General features: G+C 34.3%; 1 pseudogene across 1 annotated transcript; it reads right to left on the reverse strand.

The window, feature by feature from the left end:
* Positions 1-18: 18 nt before the first annotated feature.
* Positions 19-24,059, reverse strand: LOC111289381 (structural maintenance of chromosomes flexible hinge domain-containing protein GMI1-like; annotated as a pseudogene). Its single transcript, XR_016346305.1, has 36 exons — positions 23,457-24,059; positions 23,291-23,323; positions 23,056-23,142; positions 22,906-22,961; positions 22,214-22,297; positions 21,420-21,492; positions 20,833-20,888; positions 20,616-20,719; positions 20,322-20,475; positions 14,491-14,541; positions 14,211-14,357; positions 14,050-14,103; positions 13,854-13,981; positions 13,326-13,532; positions 12,580-12,655; positions 12,317-12,503; positions 11,958-12,115; positions 11,813-11,834; positions 11,605-11,713; positions 11,394-11,510; positions 10,812-11,129; positions 10,585-10,694; positions 10,143-10,320; positions 9,916-10,024; positions 9,717-9,811; positions 4,363-4,461; positions 3,763-3,829; positions 3,001-3,086; positions 2,826-2,926; positions 2,445-2,750; positions 2,248-2,362; positions 1,470-1,668; positions 1,318-1,385; positions 1,194-1,254; positions 742-1,062; positions 19-474 (listed from the first exon to the last, which is right to left on the reverse strand). The product of XR_016346305.1 is annotated as a structural maintenance of chromosomes flexible hinge domain-containing protein GMI1-like (transcript).
* Positions 24,060-26,835: the final 2,776 nt, after the last annotated feature.

Consider the following 26,835-nt stretch of genomic DNA (forward strand, 5'->3'; position numbering starts at 1 on the left):
GTGTCATACATTTGTAAGTTATTGCCAAATCAACCCAAATATATATATATAGGTTAGAATTTTGAGATACAAATGAGTCAGAAGTGTAAGCTATGATCTTTAAAATGTTTCAGCTTTTTAACCTGTATGAACTTTAGTAGCAACGATACTTTTGACAAAAGTTACCATACTCTATACAGAACAGCCATAGGTGAGAGAAATTTAATCACCTCGGAGGGAGCTGCGCACCCTTGGGTGTATTGGAGGCATATTGTGAGTAATAATCCCTGATCGTGACCGGCATTGTCAAAGCACTTCTGCAACTTCTTTTTCTCCTCGTACAACTTCTTGACAGCTCTCTCACGGTTTTCACTTGTTCTCTCCATTTATTTCAAGATTGTGCTTAGCTCCAACTGCTTTGCCTTAATTTGTTCCGAGATTTCCTTGCTTCTTGGAGAGACATGCATTTGAACTGGAAAATATATTTCCAGATTCCTATAAGCCAACTCTATACATTAGATCATTGTTCTAGTTGACTTTAACAATAATTCACATAACCATACAAATTTTGCATATCAATCCTTGGACATGAAGCACATAAGAAACACACTCTTCAAAGTCTTTCTCATAAATTTGTTTAGACAACCAATTTAAATCCCAACACATTTCTGGCTCCTCACCATTGTTTTTATACATGTATGCATACACATGCAAAAGCGTGTCTGCACACATGCACATATATATAGAGAGAGTATTAAATACCTGTATCCAAGAGATGAAACACCATTTTTTCTTAGAATCCCTCCATCCAGAGACAAAGCACCATGTTTTAAACAAGCAGGAGCATTTTCGATATGTTCCCTTGTTTCATACAAGTGAAGCTTGCTAAAAAGTCTGTAGAATAGAGTTTGCCGCAGACCACAGCCAGAGGCAGTCATGTAATCTATATGAGGATGGTCTAGGTTAACCATATTAACCGCATAACCAATAAAACCAGGAGGGTGGTTTCCATTTGGTAACCTAGGATCTGGTAAGACTAGCTTCCTTTGAGGGTCACTGATGTCAACCTCTCCGATGTAAGGCCTGCATGATTCACCGTTAAACATCATTGACCACAAAGTTTTCAATTTCCAAAGACCCAGTCTTCAATGTCTATAAGAATAGTTGTAACAATCACCATTAACATTTCCAAACCAATAACTATTATGCAATACCGTACATCCTCAAGGCAAACAACATGAAATCTGCCACTTATGGATTTACCAAGTACAGTAGCTTCTGCATGAAGACCAAACTTGGAATCAACTTCTCCATCACGCTCATACTGCTCAAAAGCACATGCAGCTGCATAGGATTTGAGCACAACAGCAAGCATTTGATCTTCACCCAAGTACTCAGCTAAAATCCTGAAATCAACAAAGAGTTAAAAGTTACAGAAAGATTTTACAATATTCCATTTTGCTGCACTTTAAAAACAAGACAAAGACAACCTGCTAAGCTTAATGGTGCAAACTGTTCCAAGTAGGGCTACCACACCTACTACATCTTCCAGGACATGCATCCCTGGTCCTTGAGTGAGACTGCAGAGAATAGCAGCCGCAGAATCATCTCTTCCCTCAATCAGTTTCATCATTTCTTCTTTTGCGGACAAATAGTCCAGATTGTTCAATAAATTAGGTTCCAGAGAAGCTGCAAAAAGTTGATGACAAACAACTTCTTACATTAACTACCTGATCTTTTCATCTTTTCTAACATAAACAGCTTACAAGTAGAAAAGCACAACAAAACAATAAGTTAAAGCTCCAAACTCAAACGTTTTTTTGCATAATCGGTGGCCTAATACCAAAATTTATTATCACTACAAGATCAAAAACATCTGCGGGGCATATGGTACATCATGGAAATTCTCAAGAACTGAAAGTTGTTCTGGTACTGAGATTTTAAATTGATGATTCTCTAACATAACTTTTCTTCTTCTTTTTTTCTATTGGATACCTTGAACCATGAAGAGAATTAAAAAAAACATTTTAAAACATTCTATTATGTTAACCTATACATTTGATTTGATGAGGAAGTTTCACAGAAAAATGCAAATGTAAATTAAAACAGCGTTAACTGAAAGACAAAATGATAGGAAAAAGAAACTAATTTGGTATATCATCCAACAAGCATTACATTGTAGTAAACAATCATTTTCATTATAAAGATGATTGGTTTCAGAAACGAGAACAAAAAAAAAAAAAAACTAAAACTTGCTAGAAAAACAACCTTGCAACCCAGACATACAGCTCTCGCCATTTTTCTTCTGACAATCAAGATTGTTCAGTTGATTTTCACATCTGGCAATGCGCCCACCATATTTGCACAATTCACTTTCTAGTTCCTGCATCAGAAGCAGTCCACTTTAGCAATTAAAGTGCACTTACATCGAGAAAAAATGCATATGTGGGGACAGGATGCCTTACCATTTCGTATGTCACTAGGGACAGTAGATTTCCTACACTGTCATTATTGACAGATGGTGAGTTCTGCAAGAATAAGACCTTTCCATCTGAAGAGGGGGCCTCAATCTCATTGGACTCAACTTTTGGAGCACGCACAATGAAATCAGCAAATTTGATGTGGAACTGGTACTCACAAAGTAGACACACAAGATTTGTCTAACCTTGACATTGCAATATACCTCAGTGTAACGAGAATGACAAGCTTTGAAACAAAGGGGCCCTTCAATTTGGGGAAGGGGAAAAGAAATGATGTAGCAGAAGCCACGCCTGAATGCATAGCATACAGAATCATCTATTTTAAATGATTATGACTTAACTGTTAGCTTATGTTATTTGCCACACCTTTCATCAGCGTGAAATGTTTTATCAATAGCCCCTTTGGAGTCTACAACTTCAAAACCTAAATTTTTCAGTGTAGAACCAGCAATGCAGTGCTCAGGTACCTGAGAACAAAAAATAGTAACAGAATTTGAGGAATATGAGAGATGATGAAAAACAGTAGCAAATAGTTACTGACCCTTGAAGATATTCTTAGCTCCCATTCCTCAGTTTGAAATGTTTGCTTGAAAGTTACTTCATCATTATGTAAAACAGAGAGAGATGCTGCAGGTGCAAGGGATGCAAGAAAAAAAACTAAAAAGACTAAGATTTATAATTCACTGATTTATACTTATGTTCCAATGTTGTGGTTAGTTTTTGAGTATGAATTTAAGAAGCATCTTTGTCAATCCCCAAAGACATGCAGATGCATAATAGTCACCTTCTGCAAAATTTCTACAATGACACCATGCGCATTCTCCTCATATAATGGAAAGCAATTGCAACTTTAGATGTTAGTACAAAGTTTGCCACAAGTATAAATTGTAAAAGAGAGAATAAAATAAACTGCTTCTCCAAAAGAAAAAGAATACAAATAATCAGCTACTTTCATATTAACCTTTTTCTTTTATAAGTATGATCACACACACACACACACACACATAGAGCCGTATAAATAAATAAGAGCCCAAAGTTATGTAGTCAATCCTTAAATTTTAACCATGTGAAAAATACACAGAGATAAAATATACTATCATTATTTGGTGAATATGAGGAAATCACTATCAACAGCAGTCTGGAAAAACTAACAGAAAATACCAATAATAATAGAATCCCTGAAATTAACAACAAATGATTTAGTTGTGAATATAGAAAGGAAATTTATATCAAAATTTTCTCATTTCTTTAAAAGACCACTTCACCAAGAAAGACCAGTTAACTGAAGCCTGAAGGTATATGCCTGATTTTCCATAACCTGCAGTTACTTTCAATAGGCCCCCAAGGTCAATGCATCCATGGTCATCCACCTATATTTTTGGAAAACTGCTATCAGGCCATGCACATTATGTGCTGAACACAATCACCTCAGATCTCAAAAAGTGAAGCATTAAACTTGACTGACAGTTTTCTGCATCATGCTCAGAGTGTCAACTGAAAAATAAGAACAATGACATTCTCTTCCACGTAATACCAAGGCACATAAGTCTAAACCTTTTGACTACAACATCAAACTTAGAAAAACACCAAATTATATATTGCATCATTCAGTTCAGCAACCAAGTTGATAAATTGAACATAAAAGAAGATAACAGTATAGGTCAATTTTGAAGTATTGAAACACAGAATCCTGGAGCATTGCCACCCAACCTTCTTTGCTATTCCCACATTATTCATATTAGAAAATTCATTAAAACTCTTAAACATGCAGCATAAATTAGTGTGACATTTTTTTCTCCATAGAGTGCATACTCAGAGCAGTTTAAAGAACCTAACCTTATAAACTAGTGTGACATTTTTGTCTCCATAGAGTGCAGACTCAGAGCAGTTTAAAGAACCTAACCTTATACTTTGAGCCTATCTGACCTTGGATGCTAAAACCATCCAAGTGGAATTGAATTTTCAAGCCTTCTACAACATGATTGCCATATGCATCAAACATCTGATGGAAATACATTACCATGTTAGCAATGTGAAGATCACATGTCCAATCTACAATTTCAGATTACAATCTTACACCCTATGTGTTACTATTTCAATTCACAATGGCTTTACCAGTTACTTGAATTATTAAGAGCCTCCATGAACTAGATACTCAAGATATCAAATATTACTGTGGGAAAACACTTATTTACAGCTGGTTGTAATCTTATAATCTGTATATTTATGTTTGTATCTCTAGAATTAAGTATTTGCATCCCTAAAATTAGGATAGACAATCCCTTAATTATAGGATTAGTTTTTTAGGAAGATTTAGTTTCCTAGTTTAACCCCTAGTTAGTTGTATATAAATATAAGATTCTTGTATAATTCTCAATAAGCAGTTTTTCAATATACATTCAGTTTTCACACTGATTTATTTCTTAGTTTTTCCACATGGTATCAGAGCTTTAGGCTCTTCTTGGGAAGCAAAATTTTCAACCTTCATTGCTGACTTCTATTTTAGGCCTTCATTGCCGAATCCTGTTTAGGCCTTCATTGCCGAACCCTTTCAAAGAAAGATATCACTACCACCCAATTTGAGGAAATGTCAACTTGAAAAATCACTGGAGTACTACAGATGTCTTAGAAACAAGGAGAGTTCGACAGGGAAGAGATTGAAAAACTGAAAAACTTATTGAAAATTCTTGAAAAGCCTACTGTGGTATGTTCTTTGGGTAAGGCTTCTAGTTCAGGTAAAGCTTCCGGTTCTCATGGATTAAATGTCTTGGCTAAGCCTATTACGAGTTCTTGGGTCATTGACTCAGGAGCCACAAACCATATACACATTCCTCACAAAAGTTTACTACATATAACTTGTGTCCTAGTAATAAGAAAATTGTTGTTGCAGATGGTTCACTTACTACAGTGGCAGGATTAGGAGATGTTCAAGTTAATCCCTCGTTTGTTCTCAAAAATGTTCTTCATGTTCCTGGATTGTCTACTAATCTGATATCTATACAAAAACTTACCAGAAATATGAATTGCAAAGTAACTTTTTATCCCTCTTATTGTGAATTTCAGGACCAGAGTTCGGGGAAGATGATTGGACTTGCTAAGGAGAAAGATGGACTATACTATCTTGAGACATCAAATAACACAAGTAACATCAATAATAGTTTACCTTTGTCATTTCTTTCTGAAAAATCTTCCAATAAAGACAAAATCTGGCTTTATCATTTTCGTCTTGGACATCCCTCTTTTGGAACTTTGAGAAACAAGTTTCCTTCTTTGTTCAAAGGATTAAATGTCGAAGATTTTCATTGTGATATTTGCAAACTTGCAAAGCATGGATGTGTGTCTTTTCCAATCAGTAACAAAAGAAGTTCTACTCCTTTTTACTTGATTCATAGTGACATTTGGGGTCTCTCTACAATTCCTAATATTTCTGGTGCGAGATAGTTTGTTTCATTCATAGATGATTGTACCAGGGTCTCTTGGGTTTTTTTACTTCAATCCAAATTAGATGTGAATAGTGTATTTTTAAGCTTTCAAAATATGATCCAAAATCAATTTGGAGTGAGAATCAAGAGATTTAGGTCTGATAATGCAAGAGACTACTTCAACTAGACTCTCTCCACCTATTTCAAAAAAGAGGGGATTGTCCATGAGTCATCTTATGTTAATACTCTACAACAGAATGGAGTGGCAGAGAGGAAAAATAGCCATTTACCACCCACAACCCGAGCCTTTCTTTTTCAAGCAAATGTACCTAAATCTTACTGGGGTAAGCTGTTCTCACTGCCACACACATTATAAATAGGTTACCTTCAAGAGTTTTGGGATTTAAAACTCCTATGAAACTACTCTCACAATTTTATCCCAAACTCAATACCACAAACAATCTCACACCTAGGATATTTGGTTGTACATCATTTGTTCATGTTCATAGTCATAACAGGGGAAAGTTGGATCCAAAAGCGATTAAGTGTATTTTTGTGGGGTATTCTTCAACTCAAAAAGGATATAAGTGCTATCATCCCCCTACCAAAAAATTCTATGTGTCTGCAGATGTCACTTTTGAAGAAAATAAAATAATTTTTACTCAACATTATCTTCAGGGGGACACTTCATTCATGAAAGATAAGGATAAAGACTTATTTTTGCTTGATTTGCCCCTTTCTTCAATATTTACACCCATTAATTCTTCTGAGTCGAAACCTATTTCTGCTGAGCCCAAGTCAAACACTGAATTTGAGTCTGAACCCATTTCAAATACGGAAGATGTGACAAAGGATAATATTGTTCTTGTTCTATGAAGGAATTACAGGTGTACTCAAAAAAGAAAGTTCCAGATCCTGAACCAGTGCTAGTCCAAGAACCTGATTCTAACTCTGGAAATGAGGTAACTACAGTTTTTGACGCTGTTTCTCAAAATGAGCATGAATCTCCTAAAACTATAATTAGTGATTATGATCTGCCTATTGCCATTAGGAAAAGAACCAGAGAATGTACCAAGCATCCACTATACCCAGTCTCTAATTTTGTGTTATTTGAAAAATTCTCACCATCCCACAAAAATTTTCTTGTGAGCCTAAACACTATTTTTGTTCCAACTACATTATCCGAGGCATTTTCCAGTGAGAAATGGAGGCAAGCCATGAAAATAGAAATGGAGGCCTTAGTGAAAAATCAGACATGGGAACTGGTAGAATTGCCTAAAGGAAAAAATCTAGTAGGGTGTAAATGGGTTTTCACTGTAAAATACAAGGCGGATGGTACTGTTGAAAGGTATAAAGCTAGGTTAGTGGCTAAGGGCTACACTTAAACCTATGGTGTGGATTACCAAGAAACCTTTGCTCCCGTTGCCAAGATGAATACAGTTAGGATTTTTTATCATTGGCTGCAAATTACAATTGGCAGCTTAAACAATTTGATGTAAGGAATGCTTTTCTACATGGTGATTTGGAAGAAGAAATATATATGAAGGTTCCACCGGGATTTGGAGGTCATCTAGAAGCAAACAAAGTATGCAGGCTGAAAAAAGCTTTATATGGCCTTAAACAGTCTCCTAGAGCTTGGTTCAGGAGATTTGCCAAAGTGATGCTAGCAATGGGATATAAACAGAGTCAAGGAGATCACACATTGTTTATCAAGCACTCTGATTCAGGGAGAGTCACAGTTCTATTAGTGTATGTTGATGATATAATTGTAACTGGAGATGATGAAAAAGAGAGAGAATCTCTAAAACAGTGTTTGGCTAGAGAATTTGAGATAAAAGAGCTAGGGAGATTGAAGTACTTCCTAGGAATTGAAGTAGCTCACTCACGGCATGGTATTTTCATCTCACAACAGAAATATGTTATGGATCTTCTGAAGGAAACTGGGAAGCTTGCATGTAAACCTGCAAATACCCCTATAGATCCTAATCATAAAATTGGAGAAGCTAATGAAGATGCTGCTGTAAATAGAGAGATGTACCAAAGATTAGTTGGAAGACTCATTTATCTCTCACATACTATACCTGATATAGCATATGCGGTGAGTGTGGTAAGTCAATTTATGCATAGTCCTAAAGAAGTGCACCTACAGGCTATCTACCGTATATTGCACTATTTGAAGGCCAATCTTGGGAGAGGTATCTTATTCAAAAGAAATTCGGGGTTAGTTTTAGAAGCATATACAGATGCTGATTATGCAGGTTTAGTAACTGATAGAAGATCCACCTCAGGCTACTGCACTTTCTTAGGTGGTAATCTTGTGACTTGGAGGAGTAAAAAACAGAATGTGATGGCAAGATCAAGTGCTGAAGCAGAGTTCAGAGCAATGGCTCAAGGAATTTGTGAACTACTATGGTTAAAGATTATCCTAGAAGACTTGAAGATCAAGTGAGATGGACCAATGAGACTCTACTGTGATAACAAGTCTGCAATAAGCATTGCACACAATCCTATGCAACATGACAAAACAAAACACATTGAAGTAGATCGGCATTTCATAAAGGAGAAACTAGACAGTGGGTTGATTTGTACACCTTATGTATCAACCAAGGGTCAACTTGCAGATGTGTTGACTAAAGGTCTCAGCAGTGCAACATTTCAAGAAATTATTTCCAAGCTGGGAATGGAAAACACCTATTCACCAGCTTGAGGTGAAGTGTGGGAAAACACTTATTTACAGCCAGTTGTAATCTTGTAATCTGTATATTTATATTTGTATCTCTAGAATTAAGTATTTGTATCCCTAAAATTAGGATAAACAATCCCTCAATTATAGGATTAATCTTTTAGGAAGATTTAGTTTCCTAGTTTAACCCCTAGTTTGTTGTATATAAACCTAAGATTTTTGTATAATTCTCAATAAGCAGTTTTTCAATATACATTCAGTTTCTACACTGATTTATTTCTTAGTTTTTCCACAATTACAACTTGCTATCCAATATATAACCTTTACGACAAAAGGTACTCAAAGTTGAGATAGATGAAAGTCAATTTCACATTTTAGAAATATATATTATTATTATTATTATTATTATTATTATTATTATTATTATTATTATTATCTGAAAATTAATGAAATCTAGTGCAAAACATAAAACATTGACAAATGATTTTACAAATGGATAGTATTTTTTGTGACCAGTCTTATTCCACATTGACTCAAGTATGGTATAATTGTGGTTGCTTATGTACGAATATTTGATATTTCTGTACACAGAGTAAGAGAGACATGTTCTTTCAAATGGAATGTTAAAATGAGAAAGAAAATCCTGTAACATTCAACAAAATTTCATACTTCCTAGTATCATTAAAATAAGAAAACTCTATGTTATGTAAAAGATCCCCCTGTTCATTATATCTTTCAGTTCAGTAGATCATAAATTCAATGGAGACATCTACTTGAGCAGTTGAAGCCAGCTCTGTATTAATTACCATATGATGGCAGGCAGATTATAAGTAGTGAAACATTTTGGATGCCTTAAGAAAAGTGAAAGTTTTTGCACTTCAAACTCAAAAATATTGTGGAAAGCAATGATATATTTTGAATTTTAGGTTTGTCCAAACTGTATATTATTTACAAAATTATTTTGAACATTATTATAATTAATTAAAAACAATCCAGGCAAACACAGAGAGACAATAACAGAAAAAGGCATAAGAAAACATGGCAAATGAAAGGAGGGTCTCCCTCTATTATAGAACCAAAAAATTTATCAAAACATGAATTTAATCATTGTTAAGGCAAAGCTAGGGCACTAAAATGATAAGAAAGTAGCACCTCTAGCACAAACTGCTCAATTATAAAACCTGGAAGTAATTGATTTCCAAGAAGTTGTGAACAGGCTTTGAAATGATGTAAAGCTCCAGGGGTAACTGATATGTGCACAAAAAAAATCATTGCATTATAAAACAAATGATTGAATTTATTTCAGTACTAATGCTTTTACATGCAGACTGATTAATATAGAGTAGAATACCTTGACATTCAACAGAAACTGACACTGACTCATCTTGGAAATATATCAGCAAGGTGGCCGCATAATGTGGCAGGATTTAGTCTAACTCATTAGTTTCAATCATGACATCCTGCAGCATTAGGAAAAACCAAGAAAGAGAACAAATGCACAGAAAATTACTTGCACATTTCTAGGCATATAAATGTAATGTCTTTCAAAGGGCAAAAAGATTCATGAAGGAAACATACCTTAATATTAAGGACCAACTTACCAGAAGAAAGAAATGGCTTCATCTTCGCCACATCAACTAGAAAATCTTCATTCATAATAAGCTAGATCTTGAAGTTAATAATGGAGGTAAATGGCATCCAATTGTCATATATGTCATAGCATGCAATAGAGAAGAGTGGAAAACATGAACTGACCCTGTCAAATGACAATTGAGTGAAAGAGGTATAAATTATATTCTGAATATAGTTTCTGCTATGAAAAACTATAACTATTAACTAACAACAATAATGTAGATCCCATTTCAAACTTCTATTATATTTTCAATAGTTATATTCTTAAGTGGTACCACACCACAGTGTAGTTCTAGAAAGAATATTTGTGGATATATAATTAAAGTTGATTTGGTAGAGAGATCTTAAACATCCAATATCCAGAAATCATATCCTCAAGTTCCCTTACTTTAAATTATAAGATGGAAGCTTTTCATCACCCAGAAGCTGCCACTTTCCAACCTTTTTTGAAGGCAGTACCCAAAGTGTTTGATTGTAATTCTGGCAACCAGAATGTTCCTAATTAATGTGGAGCTTCCATTAGATTGCATGGTCAGAAGAAACTTCAAAACAGATAAGATTATATAACTCAAACTAGGAAAAAGATAAAAGAAAAAAAGTCTCTGAATCACTCACAATGTGGAACGAAAACGTCTAAGCACCTGCTTCTTGAAACAAGTGAGGGAGATTGTAACCAAGAGAGAATATATATAAGCCATAAAACCCTTTACAGGATGAAGGTGTAATGCGGAGTGAGAAAATATGTTTATCTTGATGGTTCTTTCTTCCTCTAAATTTGACATCCATTGACATCTCTATATTAATCTTCACAATGTCCTTCTGGTTCAAGTCATTTGAAGCACTAGAAAAACCAAAACAACTTGGACGAAGAACAGCCACAATGTCCTTTGGAGGGGCTTGTCCAGCATGTACTGTGACATCAGTTGGCAATGCCTAAGACAAGAAACCAGTAATATCAAAATCAGGCATATTGAAGATGCTTGTACTAAGAGAACAGGAAGGAGAAAAATAACAAATTGTTTTGCAAAGAAAATGTCGGAAGATGTACGTGTGTATGCATGCATTTCACACATGCAATTTGATTTTGACATTCGTAATCTTTAAGGCTAACCATTCTGTTGTGAAAATGCCAAAAATCATTGGGGCAGCAGATAAAACAAAGTATTAGGTAGCTATCACAGTCAATTATCAACTGACCCCATCAACCTCCAACTCTTGACACTGTTTCACATTCAGCAAGTCAATTCTTGAGGGAGTCTTCCAACATTGTTTCTTAAGATGATACTCCCAATCAGAATCATCAATGGCTATGCACTGCAAATGACTCAGAATTCAGCATGTTACTCACCCAAATGAAGCAGTTGAAAAAAGGTATCTGAGCATATAAGAACTTATAGTAAAAGCTAACCTTTCCAGCATCAATCACATTAACTGGAAGAGATAATGACTTTTGAATATTTAAACTCGCATTACCACTATTTACAGAAAGGATACAGCCATTTTCTACATCTAGTGGCCTTCCACACTAGAGCTGGACATATATCATAAGTAAACAATGAGGTATTAGATCAAAAAACCTACAAGAAATTTAGGAAGAAAAATAGCAACAAGGTTACCTGCGTATAATCCTAGCTTCTCCTATACAAAACACATAAATGAAAGCATTAAACAATCAAAAGAATATTTAAATGTACAAAATTCAATAATGAAGTAGAAGACAATGGTAGATTGGACTTTTTCACTGTTTAATATATTGCTTACCACCAGAGTCTCCCTGAAATCCTTCAATCAAAAAATATTCTATTGTTGCATAAACATTGTTCTTATGACACCCTGCACATGCACCCTTGAGAACTTTGATTCTCTGGCCACTTTTCCATAACCCTCCCTTTCTCGTCAGAATTTGATGAACCCTATAACTGCAACTTGAAAAGAGGCAACAGTGCAAGTAAATGAGATCAGCTATGGAATGGAAAGAAAAATATTAACAAACAAAAACAAGAGCTAACCTGATTTAACATATTCTATTAAACTGTCTAAACCAAACTTATGAGGTTGCAAGAAAACATAAAAAATCAATCAAACATGCATTTTACATCAAACTACTAAAAAGACAATGCATACCGTCAGATGAGATTCGTAGTGCCTTCTTGTTCAAAGGACTGACAACAAGAATTGGCTGATCCTCACCAGACTCGATTTCTTCATCATAACTGTCATGCATTTGAAGAAGCCAATGCTGGTACTCCCTTTCCAGTTGCAAAAATGTTAATTGTTAGCCGGATCTATAAATTTCAACATCAACATCTACAGATTCAAGATTATTGGATTAACAAAGATCATAGACCGAGTGGCATCGAGCAAAACCAAAAACAAAGTTCACCTTTTTCTTTCTCCTGAGGCCTATAGCTGAAGTTCTTTAGAGCAATGGAAAAAGGATTATGGTGCGCCAAATCAGTCTGGAAAAATACACAACAAAATTATATTTTTAATTATACTAGTTTAATCCATCATCTGATAATTACTTTGGCTTCTTTAAGCAATCTTTTGCAATAATTATAATAATGTTGGTTTGACCATATGTTTGCAAGTGTATATAGTAAGTATGAGTGCCCTTTTTGCCTTTGAGCAGAGAATATAGGAACTTCTTGCTGCAACTAGCTCAGTTTTCCTTACTAGTTGAATAAGTACAAAGCCAGCTGACAGGGGGTGAAAAAATTTTTAACACAAACTTTGACCTTGTACAAGAAAAAGTGCCTTGGACAAAAAAGAACAGAAAAAGTTCTCAAGACAACAATGGAATCATACAGTTGATATAACACATTTTCCTTTATTGCTGTAACTGATTCAGAACAGCGCCACCAACTACTGGAATTAGTAATTTCACCACATAACAAACTGCACCATACATACACACACATGTGCACACATAAGAACCACAATTCCCATATAGATAAAGCAGGAAGCGAAGGAAACACATCCAGAAATCAAGATACTGTCTCAAACAACTTAAAAAGCAAGCCACCTGATAACTTCCAATAAAACAGTAGATATTGACATAACAGCAAGCCACGACAAATACAGAAATATGCTAGTGAAGAAAAAAGTAGGAGACTCAAAGTTGTTAACCTTTGATGGCATTGGATTGAACATCAGTCTCTGCAACAAAAAGGTTCTTGCTTGAAAAAGAAACATTGGAAGTATGCATATAAAGCAACTTTCGCATAAATTTAATCCACTCTACCAATGAAGCATTTAACTCTCAAGCAACATCTTTTCAACAACTGGGACTTATCTCCCTTTCTCTGCCTCAAATCCATAAAAGAAAGCAATGCCAATAGTGAAAAAGATACATCATATATTAGTTATTGGAGTTCTGAGTCAAGCAGCACACCACAAAGAAGCACTAATGTATATGAAATTATACAATTAACAGATGCACAACCAAATGGTGAAAGAAAAGGTAAAGGGTAAAATAAAAATAGCACATAGTTTTAGACATGCACAAGGGGAAATAGAAAAAGCTGACTGATGATTTGAAACATAAATTAGTATCTCCTGGGGAATTACCAAATTCTTTAAAATGATGGCACCAAAAGTACCAAATATGATAGACAAAAACCACTTTACATTCACAAGTTTGATATGAAACTAACCCAACGAGCAACTGGAAGTAGACGACCAAGACGACAAATTGAGACACAACAACAATTCTCAAAGTTTTCTCTAACTCCACATCCTTCAGTATCCAACTTCTCCAAAATCCTCTCAATATTCTCTTTCCCCTGTAGAATATGATTTAAAATACTTCCACAGAGCCTAACTACTAAAAGGAATTTCCCCATATAAATACCTGATGAATGGGAAAATAAATACACTTGAGGCGAGCATTTGCTTGTTGAGAAGCCTTCAAACAAGGTAAACATAAAACCTCAGCAACTTAACATCAGGAAAACGTGGCTCTTCCATCAACATCAAGTTTGCTAATTGATTAAAGCAGTAAAATAGCAAGACATGATGACTACCCAAAGCATTGGTTGCAAGTTTCTCCTTTTTAAGGGAAAAGTGAAGCAGTACAGTAAATTCAGGACCAGTGCAAGAAAGCAAGTTGGTGATTGCAGTTTCACCGCCTTGAATTTCAGTTAAATCAACACCATTTACCTAAACAGCAATAACTTCCTTCAATATTCCCAAAATATTTTAACACAAGGTCAGCAATAACTCAACAATTAGGAGAAACTGGAAAATGCGTGTCAAAATTAACATCTAGGAGATTACTGTAAAATGACTAAACCTGGAACTCAACAGGTATAGTAGTCCTGCGAACCTCGGACAACTCATCACGCTGCAGGCCAACAAAGTGAAGTATGAGAGGCAAATTAGAATTTAGTATGATTATAAAGTTGAAATTGAAAAAGTCACCAATAAAAAGAAGTCTACAATAGATGAAAGTGCAATTCAATTAAACACTTAGGAGTTGAAAGCTAGACTCCAACATAAACAATAATGTAAAAACACATAAATACATGTGCACAAAACAGCCAATCTGGCAGATAAGGCTATCTGTAATTGTCAAAAATGCCAAACAAATAAAAGATGATGCCCATTTTTAATTTCAATAAAACCAAGAATTCAGTAAAAGAAACTTATAACTGAATCATTGAGACATCATTGCACCATTCCGACTTCTGAACCAAAAAACTGAATCAGTAGACTGGATTTATTAGCCATGCCATCTGTGTAATTCTATGTTATTCACAAAGTAACAACCAGTTAAAATCCCCATATAAATTCCAAGGGTAATTGTGGAAAACTGGTTCTTAACCAAATTTACTTGGGTGTCATTCATTTACTATTTTGGTTGTTTCCTAAATAAAAGGATTTGTTTCATTGATCAAATTCCTACTTGGTAGTTTTCATTTATTGTTAGAGGACTTTTAGGTTATTTGTTATTATCTCTAGGATATCATGGGATTTGCCAAATTTGATATTTTAGCTATATATATATATATACACACTCTTATACTCTAGAAAGTTTCTTAAGAATTTATAAATAAAATTCTCATGAATTTTTTCATGGTATCAGAGCATTCATCATAAATCATCAAAATCTATAAATATATATATAGATATATATATATATATATTTTATCTTTCTATCTATGCCATGGCCAGCAACACAAGTGTGTCCGAATCCCCGATTTTGTTTATCACTGGTCACAAACTCAATGAACAAAACTTCATCCAATGGTCTCAATCAGCGATGCTATTTGGCTGTGGAAAAAGTAAAGAGGATTATCTCACGAGAATGGTTATTTCACCCAACGAGGATGACCTAAAGTACTACACTTGGAAGTTGGAGAATAGCATGGTAATGTCGTGGTTGATTAATTCTATGACCAATGAGATTGGTGAGAATTTCATGTATTACAAAACTGCCAATGAGATTTGGGATGTTGCGAAAGAAACTTACTCCAATGTAGATAATACGTCTGCAATATTCGAGATCAAAAGCACTTTACATGACCTGCAGCAAGGAGACTCCTCCATCATGGAATATTTTAATTCCTTAACTCATTATTGGAAGCAATTAGATATCTTTGAAGAAATAGCAAGGAAGTGCTCGACGATAGCCAACAATATAGGAAAATAATGGAGAAGGACCAAGTTTATAAGTTTCTATTTGGTCTAAACAAGAGCCTTGATGATGTTTGTGGAAGAATTCTTAGCATCAAGCCATTATACAGCATCCGAGAAGTAGGAAAATGATGATAGAAACATCATGCAATCCACAAGAGATAGAAAATTCAACAGTTGCTGCACGAGGACCAAAATCCTACCAAGGTGGTGAAAATCGACAGAAGAAAGGTAACAAACCTTGGTGTGACCAGTATCAGAAAGCAGGACACACACGGGAAAATTGTTGGCAAATCCATGCGAAACCTGCTAACTACAAACCACATTTTACTCAGAATCGAGTCATGGAAATTCTACCACCACCAAGACAACTCCAACACCCTTGGAATCAAGCCTGTTTAGTAAAGAGCAATTGAAACTCGTTGATTGTAACCCTCCAATCTCATATTGGAATAATGTATGGATATGATACGATATATATGTAGAGATCTAAACCCAAACTTGTGAGGCACCTTTTGTGGGACAAAACCGTGAGACCTTTGGGTCAAAGTGATCAATACCTCACGGTTGGTTGCGAATCACCACAAATGGTATTAGAGTGATCACCAGTTAGCAAAAACCAAGTGTTACATCGTGGGAATCACTAAGTGCTACACAGTGAGGCCGGAAGAGTCATTAAGTGCTACACAATAAGGAGCCACCTCTAAGACCCCAACATCTTGTGTGATCTTGGTCTTGTGATTGAACTTCGCTTGACAGGGACGTCAAGCTTTAAAGGTGGAGAGATTGTAACACCTACAATCCCACATTGGAAGAATGTATGGATATAGTATGATATATATATATAATATATATAGATCTAAACCCAGACCTGTAAGGCACTTTTTGTGGACAAAACCATGAGACTTTCAGGTCAAAGCAGATAATACCTCGCAAGTTGGGTACAGGTCACCACAAGAAAATTGTTTAGAAATCTGTTCAAAACACTTGGTCAGTTGTAAACACAACATCTGTTGCACAAAAAGGTAACTCTCTCTATGCTCTCCTTGTGCAAAATGGAAAATCATGATCTTGGATTGTTGATTCAAGTGCATCAGACCACATGAATGATGATGCATCGGTGTTCCATGAATACGGCCCATTTTTTTAAAACCTCACAGTTCGAATAGCAGATGGGTCACTCTTCTGGGTAGTCAAGATAGGTTCAGTCATTATTTCAAAAGACATTACTGTTCTTCATGTCCCTAATTTAGATTGCAACCTTTTGTCTATTAGTAAAATTTCTAAAGATCTTAAATGTATTACTAAATTTCTTTCTAACAAGACTAAATTTCAAGGCTTAGATTCAAGGAAGAAGATTGGTAATGCTAAGATGTTTGCCGAACTCTATCTCCTTAGAGATGAAGAATCTATGAGACAATCATGGAAGAGTGCTTATTCGGTTTCATCTTCTAGTAAGAATAAAAAAAATACAATCATGTTATGACACTATCATTTAGGACATCCAAATTTCTTGTACCTTAACAAATTATTCCCTGATTTATTCAATAAAGGTTTCGAGTCTTATCAATGTGAAATTTGTCAGTTTTCCAAACACACTCGCAATTCATATCCAAGTCAACCATACAAATCAATCATCGTTTTTCTATGATCCACAGTGATGTTTGGGGATCATCGAGAGTTAACAATATTACAAGCTTTAGGTGGTTTGTTACCTTCATTAATAATCACACCAGAGTTGCATAGCTATTCCTCATGAAAGACAAGTCAGAGGTTAGTTCAATATTTCAAAATTTCAACAAGATGGTGCAAATTCAATTTCAAGCAAAAATTCAGGTGTTCAGAACAGATAATGGGTGAGAATACTATCACTCAGTTCTTGGATCTTTCTTGTTATATCAAGAAATTATTTATCAAAGCTCATTAACTAAAACTCCTTAACAAAACGGAGTTGCTGAGTGGAAGAATAGACACCTGATGGTAGTTGCAAGATTTTGCAAGATCTATTATGCTAGCCTTTCATGTCCCAAAACATTTCTAGGGAGAGACAATCCTGATAGCAACCTTTCTTATCAATATGATACCTTCTCGAGTACTAAAATTCTAAACCTCCTACCAAACACTTCTCAAAACCTACCCTCATGTCTAAATCATTACCTCCATACCAGTCAAAGTGTTCGGATGCGCTACCTTTGTTCATATACACCAACAACAACACAATAAACTAGACCCTAGATCACTCAGGTGTATATTTCTTGGTTACTCACCTAACTAAAAAAGCTACAAATATTACTCACCAACTACAAAAAGTTTTACACTTCTATGAATGTCACCTTCTTTGAGAATTAGCCATTCTATCCCATAGCCGATATTCAAGGGGAGAGTTCTAAGGAATATCAACTTTGGGAGATTGAGCCATCATCTGATCCTTAATCTACTTGTCTTCCAATTCAAATTTCCATTCAAATAATTCTTCTTTTTCTTCTTCTAAGTCAACTATTCATCCTAAGTCTCCAAAATCTCTTAAAACCGTGCAAGAGACAAAAGCCAAGGAAAGGATTGTATATTCAAGGAGACTGTAATCCCAAAAAAAGATAAGGACCTGTATATCTCCGAAACAAAATCAAGATTCTAAACCAAATCTAAGGACTTTTGAAATTCAAACAGGTAACACAATTACTGAACCTATCTCTGATGATTTTCCTAGTGATCTTGATTAGCCCACTGCTCTAAGAAAAGGTGTAAGATCATGCACTCAACAGCCTATTAGTAACTTTGTTTCCTATGAAGGGTTTTTTCATACTTACCGAGTACTGGTTACATTATTAATTGATGTTTATATACTGAATACCATCCAAGAAACACTCGAACAACCAAAGTGGTAGGCTGCGGTAATGAAAGAAATGCAAGCACTAGAAAAGAATGGCACATAGAAAATTACTAATCTTCATGGAAGAAAGAGTTCAGTGGGATGTAAGTGGATTTTTACTATCAAACACAAAAAAAGACAAAAGTGCGAATAGATTCAAAGCTCGCCTCATGGCTAAGGTGTTCAATCAATCTTACCAAATTGATTATAAGGAGATGTTTGCTCCTATAGCAAAACTGAATTCTGTCCGTGTGTTACTACCACTTGCTGCAAACCTAAATTGGCCTCTTCACCAACTCGATGTCAAAAAGACATAAATGCTCGAGTTTAAACCAATTGATACTCCGATGGACCCAAATGTCAATATGTGAATCGGAGATGGAAGTCTTTTTGCAGACCAAAACAAATACTAGAGACTTATGAGAGAATTAATTTATTTGATGCACACTAGACCTAACATTGGCTTATTTGTAAGTATGGTGAGCAAATTTATGAACAAATCATACAAAGACACATATGGAGGAAGTATATCGGATCCTTCAATACTTGAAAAAAAATTCGAGCAAAAGGTTGCACTTCAGAAAAGCACTAAATAGAGATGCGGAGATTTTCTCAAATGCAAATTGGGCTGGTTCTATGATAGACCGAAGGTCAACTAAAGGGTATTGTACATATGTTTGGGGCAACTTGGTTACTTGGAGGAGCAAGAAACAAGCAGTGGTAGCTCGAAGTAATGCTAAAGCTGAATTTAGAGCTATGTCTCACGAGATTTGTGAAGGAATTTGTCTTGAGAGAATGCTACAAGAAATGAAGAAGTCAGCTGAGAAATTTCATGATAATAAAGCAACTATTAACATTGCCAAGAACCCTGTTCATCATGATCAAACAAAACATGTAGAGATTGAGCGCTACTTCATCAAAAAAAAGATTGAAGAAGGCGTAGTCAAACTGGTCTACACTCCAACAGAACATTAGACAGCCGACATCCTCACTAAGGCTCTTCATCATGGCAATTTCAAGAATTTGAAGTCCAAGTTGGGTATGATTGATATCTACTACCCAACTTGAAGGGGAGTGTAGAAAACCGATTCCTAACTAAATTTGATTAGGTGTCATTCATTTAGTTTTTTGGTTGTTAGGATTTAGTTCATTGATCAAATCCCTACTTGGTATTTTTCATTTTTTATTAGAGGATTTTTAGGTGATTTGTTATTATCTCTAAGATATCATGGGATTTGCCAAATTTGATATTTTAGCTATATATACACTCTTGTACTCTAGAAAGTTTCTTAAGAATTCATAAATAAAATTTTCATAAATTTCTTCATTAATACTAAGATGCCATAATCATTATTAAGAGGGTATGATAACATTGAAATCTGAACTGCTGAATATATAGAGTTACAGTGTTTGACCAGTTACACAGGTTCAAGCAAGTTAATGCCACACATACAGTGAAATGGACAACAGTCCTAAATAACCATGGTGACTGGAATATCACAATAAGCACCAAATTTTTTATCCCAGCAAATGAAGAAATAGAAGATCATGAAAGAAAAAAAGAAAAAAAAAAAGAAGAAAACAAATTCACAACAGAGTACCATCATTACGCCCACAACCTGTAATATAATAAATGGGGAACATGGCAACAAGCATGCAGGATCTAGCCTCAAAAACTCCCCAGGGGTGCAGCAGAGTAAACCTTTGTAAAGCTCCCCAGGGGTGATTTCGCAATTTCATCGTCTGAAGGATCCTTAATGCTGCCATCAGTTTAAAGTAAAAAGATTTTGATAACATAATGCAACAAACTTATGAGAAATTTTCTATAGAAAATAAATCTAAAGCAAATTAGAAAAGGAAGTGAAAAGAATCAACTCGTTGGGAAGATTGACGCTAAGAGAACTTGCTTACCCTCCAAGTACATTCAGAACCAGAATTGCTGAGTTAAGCCTGTCGTGCAAGATGTAACATATAAACTTCCTTGGATTCTTTGGTCGTTGAAGAAACTATAGCACAGCTATACGAGAACAGGAAAAAATTAACCACAAAAATCCATTACATCAAGAGGACATAATTCAATCAGTAGAAAACAGAGGAAGGAGCATGAGCAATTTGTCAAAGAGGTCATACCTCCCTAGATGCATGGATGCAATAGGTCCTCCATATCCAAACATGCCAAAAAAGGGCTGCATTGTTACAAAAAAGAGTTTCTAACTAGCAAATCCAGTGATGATATAAAGATAAACGAAAGATTTCTGTCTTTCAGAGTACATAACAGGTTGATATAAATATCGAAAAGCTTCAAATCACCATATAATCCTTTTCACAAAGTCACCTCTATAGATAAATTTCCCAAGCAAACACCATTAATGATTCACTTACTGTTATGGAGCAAAAGCTACAACAACATATAACTGATTTTGATCAACACATAGATGGTAAAACCCAAGATAAAAAAGAAATCCAACCCACAATTAGTAAAATGGGTAAATGATGCCTCATCAAAGATTGAACAAAGGGGAGGGGGGGGGGGGCAACTAACTTTGCATTAGACATCTCTTATTTTTTTCAGGCATCATACAAGTTGTCAGTTGAAAATTTTACTAATTAAAAGCACAAAGATAAAAGGAAAACTCCAATTATGTGCATTTCAGACAGAGATACTAATGTGTATGACCAAAAAGATATAAACAAAAGAGTTTCACATAATTTTTTACCGCTAAGTATGGAGGTTTGCAGCCTATTGCACGTACTTTAGATAACCTGTTTAGAGAGGCACCCATCTTTCCCCTGAATAAATGAGCAGAACAAACTTAAATTCGTTAGCAAGACTCCAAAGAAAAACGATAATTAAGAAACAGAACCAGTAATTGAAATTTATGAGATGGGCATGTTAGAATCAACTTTCTTCCTAAATTTACATGACAATCACTGCTAAGAAATTATGCAACCATGCCACTACACTCTCAACATTATAAGAAGTCCATCTTTATAAAATGATAAAAATAAGATATGATTAAAAAATGGGACGAAAATTATGGAATCAGGTGCAAACTATTAATTTAGAGTTAAAATTGAGGATAGTTTTCTTTGAGTTCAGCAATTCCCTTTTCTTCTTTCTTTTCTCTCTTTAGACAATAGGAGATTATCTTAATCATCCCTAGAATATAAATATTAAAATTTTAGAAATTCCTTTTAGAAGTGTACAGCACATGTTTCTTTACAAAAAAGATCCCACTCATGCTTAAACTTTGAGCAAGTTGTACTGACATTTAAATTACGAATAAGTAAATTGCAGGCTGAGGCTTCCCGCATTCAAGTATTCTTCTTTTTTTCATGAGGTCGAGGAACAAAACATCTAAAAGCTGCTCACAAACTCTAGCATATGAATACGTTACTTATTATAGGATAACTTCTGTCTTAGCCAACTACAGAAGAAAAGTAACCCAACCCAATAAGTTAAAACAAAAAACATAATTATAAATAAGCAAAAAGAATTTATATAACATACCACTTCACAATAGAGTTTTCATCACTGTTGTCCATTTCAGGCCCAGTGTCAAAAACTGAGATTCTATCCTCAAGAACATTCACACTACAAAAAAAAAAAAAGATGGCCATCTAAAGTATGATGTAAACATTATTTGATGAGGAGTGAGGACATATATTTATAAAGGAAGATTGAATTTGTTACATGCAGAAAAGCAACACATGTATGCACGCACATTCCAAAAACACATAAAAAGGCCGCAGCAAAATGCCTTTATAAGATAATTGTGATGGTAGAGTGTAAGAGATTTCAGAGAAACACACACAGGTCACTAGAAAGATCCAACATAATATAAAAAAGAAAAAAAAATTAATATTTGAACAAGACAGATTTCGAACAAGTTCTTAGCCACAAAATATGTCAACATAATTGTTGGATATAGAAAAAATTTGTTAGTCATAACAACTTTTATAGTGAGAATAAATCATACTTCTAAAGCAGGTGTCATTCCTCATGATCAATAATCTCAGTCAGTCACATGTGCAATCAAATAACGCATTTTCATTACACCTCCAATTCACTATTTGAATGTAATTTCTATTCCATAATAGAACAAAGTCCAGCCAAAAACAAAATAAAGCCACACAATAAAAGTATGTAGCAGAATAATAGCATAATGACATAAATTATCAATTTTACAAGTAGATTCAAACCTTATCAATCTCCTATTTTTGTCTCCGTTTGACCATACTGCTTGCAAGGAATTGTCCTGTTAAACAAGTAGAAGAGCATAAGGGCCTAAAGAAAACAACAATTTAAGGGTAAAACAAAATTCACAATCTCTGTAGTTTGATCAAACTTACAATCAAATCAGCAAGAGCAGTTTCAAAAGTGTATTCTTCTGGTAACTCCCTTAACAAATCTGTATCTGGTGTCAAATCCCACATATTCTGCAAACCAACAAAACTCATCCAAAAAAAATTATATTTATGGTCTCTCTGAGTTTTACAAGGAAACAGGACAGGTTAATTTGCAACTAATAATCATTAATCAATAAATAAAACAAACCAATGCACACTAGAGAATAGGACACAATACCTCAAAAGTATTGGAAATTTCTCCAGAACCATCCTGATTATTAAAAAAAAAAAAAACAAATAAGTAAGGAAAAACACATGTTTTTGTTCTGTCATGTTGACATTTTTCTACAGCAAACCAAACAGGTAATAAAGACATATACAACTTTGCGACTAAATTTACTTACATGAAGGCGTAGAAAGTGACACTAATGAGGTTGAAAATGCCGCAAGTTGATTCGGCTCCTGGTTTTCCTGTCGTTTGCATCCTCAAGATATAACTTTTCACTCTTCCAATTTATCATTCTTTTCCGTCTAAACTACTCTGATTGGCGTCTAAGGACGTTATACTCGTCCTTGATCAAGCCTATGAAACATTGAAACGTGATTTCTGGCTCATTGTCTTTCATAGTTAGCCCATTGGGTAACAAGACTTTGAAACGGTAAGTTTTGTAGGAATCATGATCTTCGTTGTCAAACACAAACGGTGTCTTCAAGCCTCTAGATTCCATGGCTTTCAAGCTAGTTCACGTTTGTTCAGGAGAGAATTGATGTGAAAGGAAAATGAGAGAAACTTGTTTAAATTCTCGTACTGGGTACGCATTGAGAATAGTGGACTGTAACTGTATAGCCAGCTATGAACTGTCCCTTCTCGTTTCCCTGTTTGACACGTAAACACGAAAGGAAAACGAACGGACTTGGATGGATGGGCAACTGGACCATTACAGGAAATATTTTAATTTTGTTGTGGGTCGAACGTACAAATCAGCTAAGAGATATGAGCAGTCCGCATGGACCGTCTTTTTACCCATGGCCATCAAAAGGAGTGATTGGGCTTCGTCTGAGACTTGAAAAGTTACTAGCTTCATCAAGTCTCTTTGCTCGGTACCACGACAGCCCACAAGCTCACACCATTTTGGGTTGAAGCTTGAGCCTTTGTTTTTGGGCTTGCCTGATCAAAACTTTGTTTTGCTTTTTCTTTTTTTTTTTTAACAAAAACAATAATATATTTTTAATAATTTCTAAAGTTCTGATTTGTGGATTTAGTCTGAATTTGATGCCAAATAAGGTATAATTCATGAACACTTGCTAACTAATTTCAATGGACTAGATTTCTTAAAGTAAAATAAAGAAAATATTTCATTTTATATATAAAAAATAGTAATATTTACATTGAACATGTAATACTAATGGAGGAAGATAAAAAAATAAAATAATATTTGTTACACCAAACGTTAATGAAATGTGAAGAAATGTTTTAGTCTCATGATTGGGGTTAGTAGTTGGGATTTCTTATCGAAAGTTGGTTGACCACATTTCTTGATTTTCATTAGTCTTTTGCTTCTCTCTCAAACTCAAGTCCGTGGGTTAGATAAAACATGTTGCTTTCAATCCACACTTAAAACTGATAACATTTCATCAACTGCTAAAGTGATAAACGTTTCCAAATCGATGTCTATGTTTCATCTCAAAAGTCATCGTGAAAATCTTTCTCCATAAATAAAAAGGTGTGAAAAGGGGTCAAGCCAATCATAGAATGAGAAACGTAAAAAATTACACTTACCCTTGTACAATTCTCATAAAACCCTTTTCTTTTTTTTTTTCTTTTTTTTTCTTTTTTTTTACTATATAGTGGAAATTTTCGGGGTGAGTCCTTTTTATGAAATAGGAATTTTCATGATATCTTTGGCATTATAGTTAAATCAAAGTTTATAGAACTAGATCTTATCATATTTTTCTACCATCATAGGCTATTTACCAAAGGCCAACACCTCTATTGGTAAAATATTAAAATTTTAATTTTAATAATTAAGATTCAATCACTAATAATCATAAACAAAAAAAAAATCTAAAATTGAATAAAAACATTGATTTTGATTTGTGTTCAAATCAATTAAAAAATTTATTGGTAAGGCCTTAACAATATAAGTGGACTGAATACTAGTAAAACATTTCTTGATCGACTTCAAGATCAAGATTGAATACAATAATGCAAGAGTTTAAGGTATACATTGATACCCTTAAAATTAGAGTGGATACGATTTATCAATTGAATTATATTATTTATTTTCAAAATAATAAGAAATATCTTATATTAATAATTCAATAATTCAAAATATACTTGAAAATTAGAATTGAATAAAAGCAATTATCTATTAAAACAATAATATCCTAAACTTAAAATAAATATAATATTTATATTCAATTCAAATCGCATTAATTTTACGAGTCTAAACGACTAATCAAATCCGTAAACATTTGTATAATCAAGAGGTAATAAGTGGTCCATATTTTTTTGCTTGGTACTTGTAAAAGTTGACATAAGGGCAGGAGAAGAGATGATAGGACCCCATTGTAGATAATTAATAAAACGCAGGGATAACATAAATTTGAAAGGAGCTTGCCACCCAACTCAATTTTCCTTTAAGGGGAGGGTACACAACTAAGACCGGACTCCTTCCAAATTGCAAACCCTTTTGGCTTCGATAAGTAAGTAGTATTTTATTTTCCTTTTAATGCAAGCAATTGGACCATCTAACAGAGTTAAGCACTTTGATTTTTCCCCAACTATACTTATTTAGAGGGTAGGATCCCACAAGCCAGGGTGATAAGTGACAACAAGAATTCACAGCTCATCAAGCAATAAAGTTCTTATTTACGTGATTGTGGTGGATCCACATTTTCCCTTTTGTTTAGGGTTCCTTGTGCTAGACATTGACATTTACCAGTACTTGTAATTTTGCATTTACTTAACACCCCAACTCCCTAAAACAAAGAAGCATTAAAAGCAAAAAAATGCAAAATTTTACCCTTTTTTTTATACAAAGAAAGCTAAGGTTATAAATAAAATTTAAATCATAATTGAGTAAACATCATCTTTTGAAGATTATAAACAAATTAATTGAATTAAGTATAAGATTCAAAATTTGCCACTTTTATTTTATATATATATATATATATTTCACCATGTTATTTTAACATTATGACATGCGAATTAACAATTGAAACAATAAATGATCAATAAAAGTTAAAAAAATAGCAATAAATTTTTTGTTTGTTCTTATGAATTTAACCGTAGCAATTATATGTACATGACAAGTATACTATATTAAGATTTTTTTGTTTTTCCATTTTGTGGTTTGTTTACATTAATACAGACGTAGTACCAGAACACCGGGAGGCCTTAAAAATTAGAGTCTGATTTGCTTGTACTTTGGAGGTTGCAATTCCATCCAACTCAAAAGTTTACCCGAGGATAAAATATTAAAGCACCACCGCTGCTTCATGATTGGGGTAGGTGACCCGGGGTTCCACTTCCTGCTCCAGGGAAATGAGGTCGTCCAATGGTCTGGCGACCGTGAAAGCTGCATAAAATTATTATTATTGTTATTAATTAAGAAACAATGTCAACCTAACTAAAACATCTATATTGAAAAAGGAGATTATTTTGTTCATTCTAATTCATAATTTTAAGTATCATATCAATTGTAATTTTTAAATATCAATTTTAATATTATATTAATTAATTCAAGGATTAATCGATAAAAATATATATTTTAAATAACA

Source organism: Durio zibethinus, chromosome 11 (genome assembly GCF_047325235.1).
Source record: "Durio zibethinus cultivar Kanyao isolate XHJ-2024 chromosome 11, ASM4732523v1, whole genome shotgun sequence".
In the NCBI taxonomy this organism is placed as follows: Eukaryota; Viridiplantae; Streptophyta; class Magnoliopsida; order Malvales; family Malvaceae; genus Durio; species Durio zibethinus.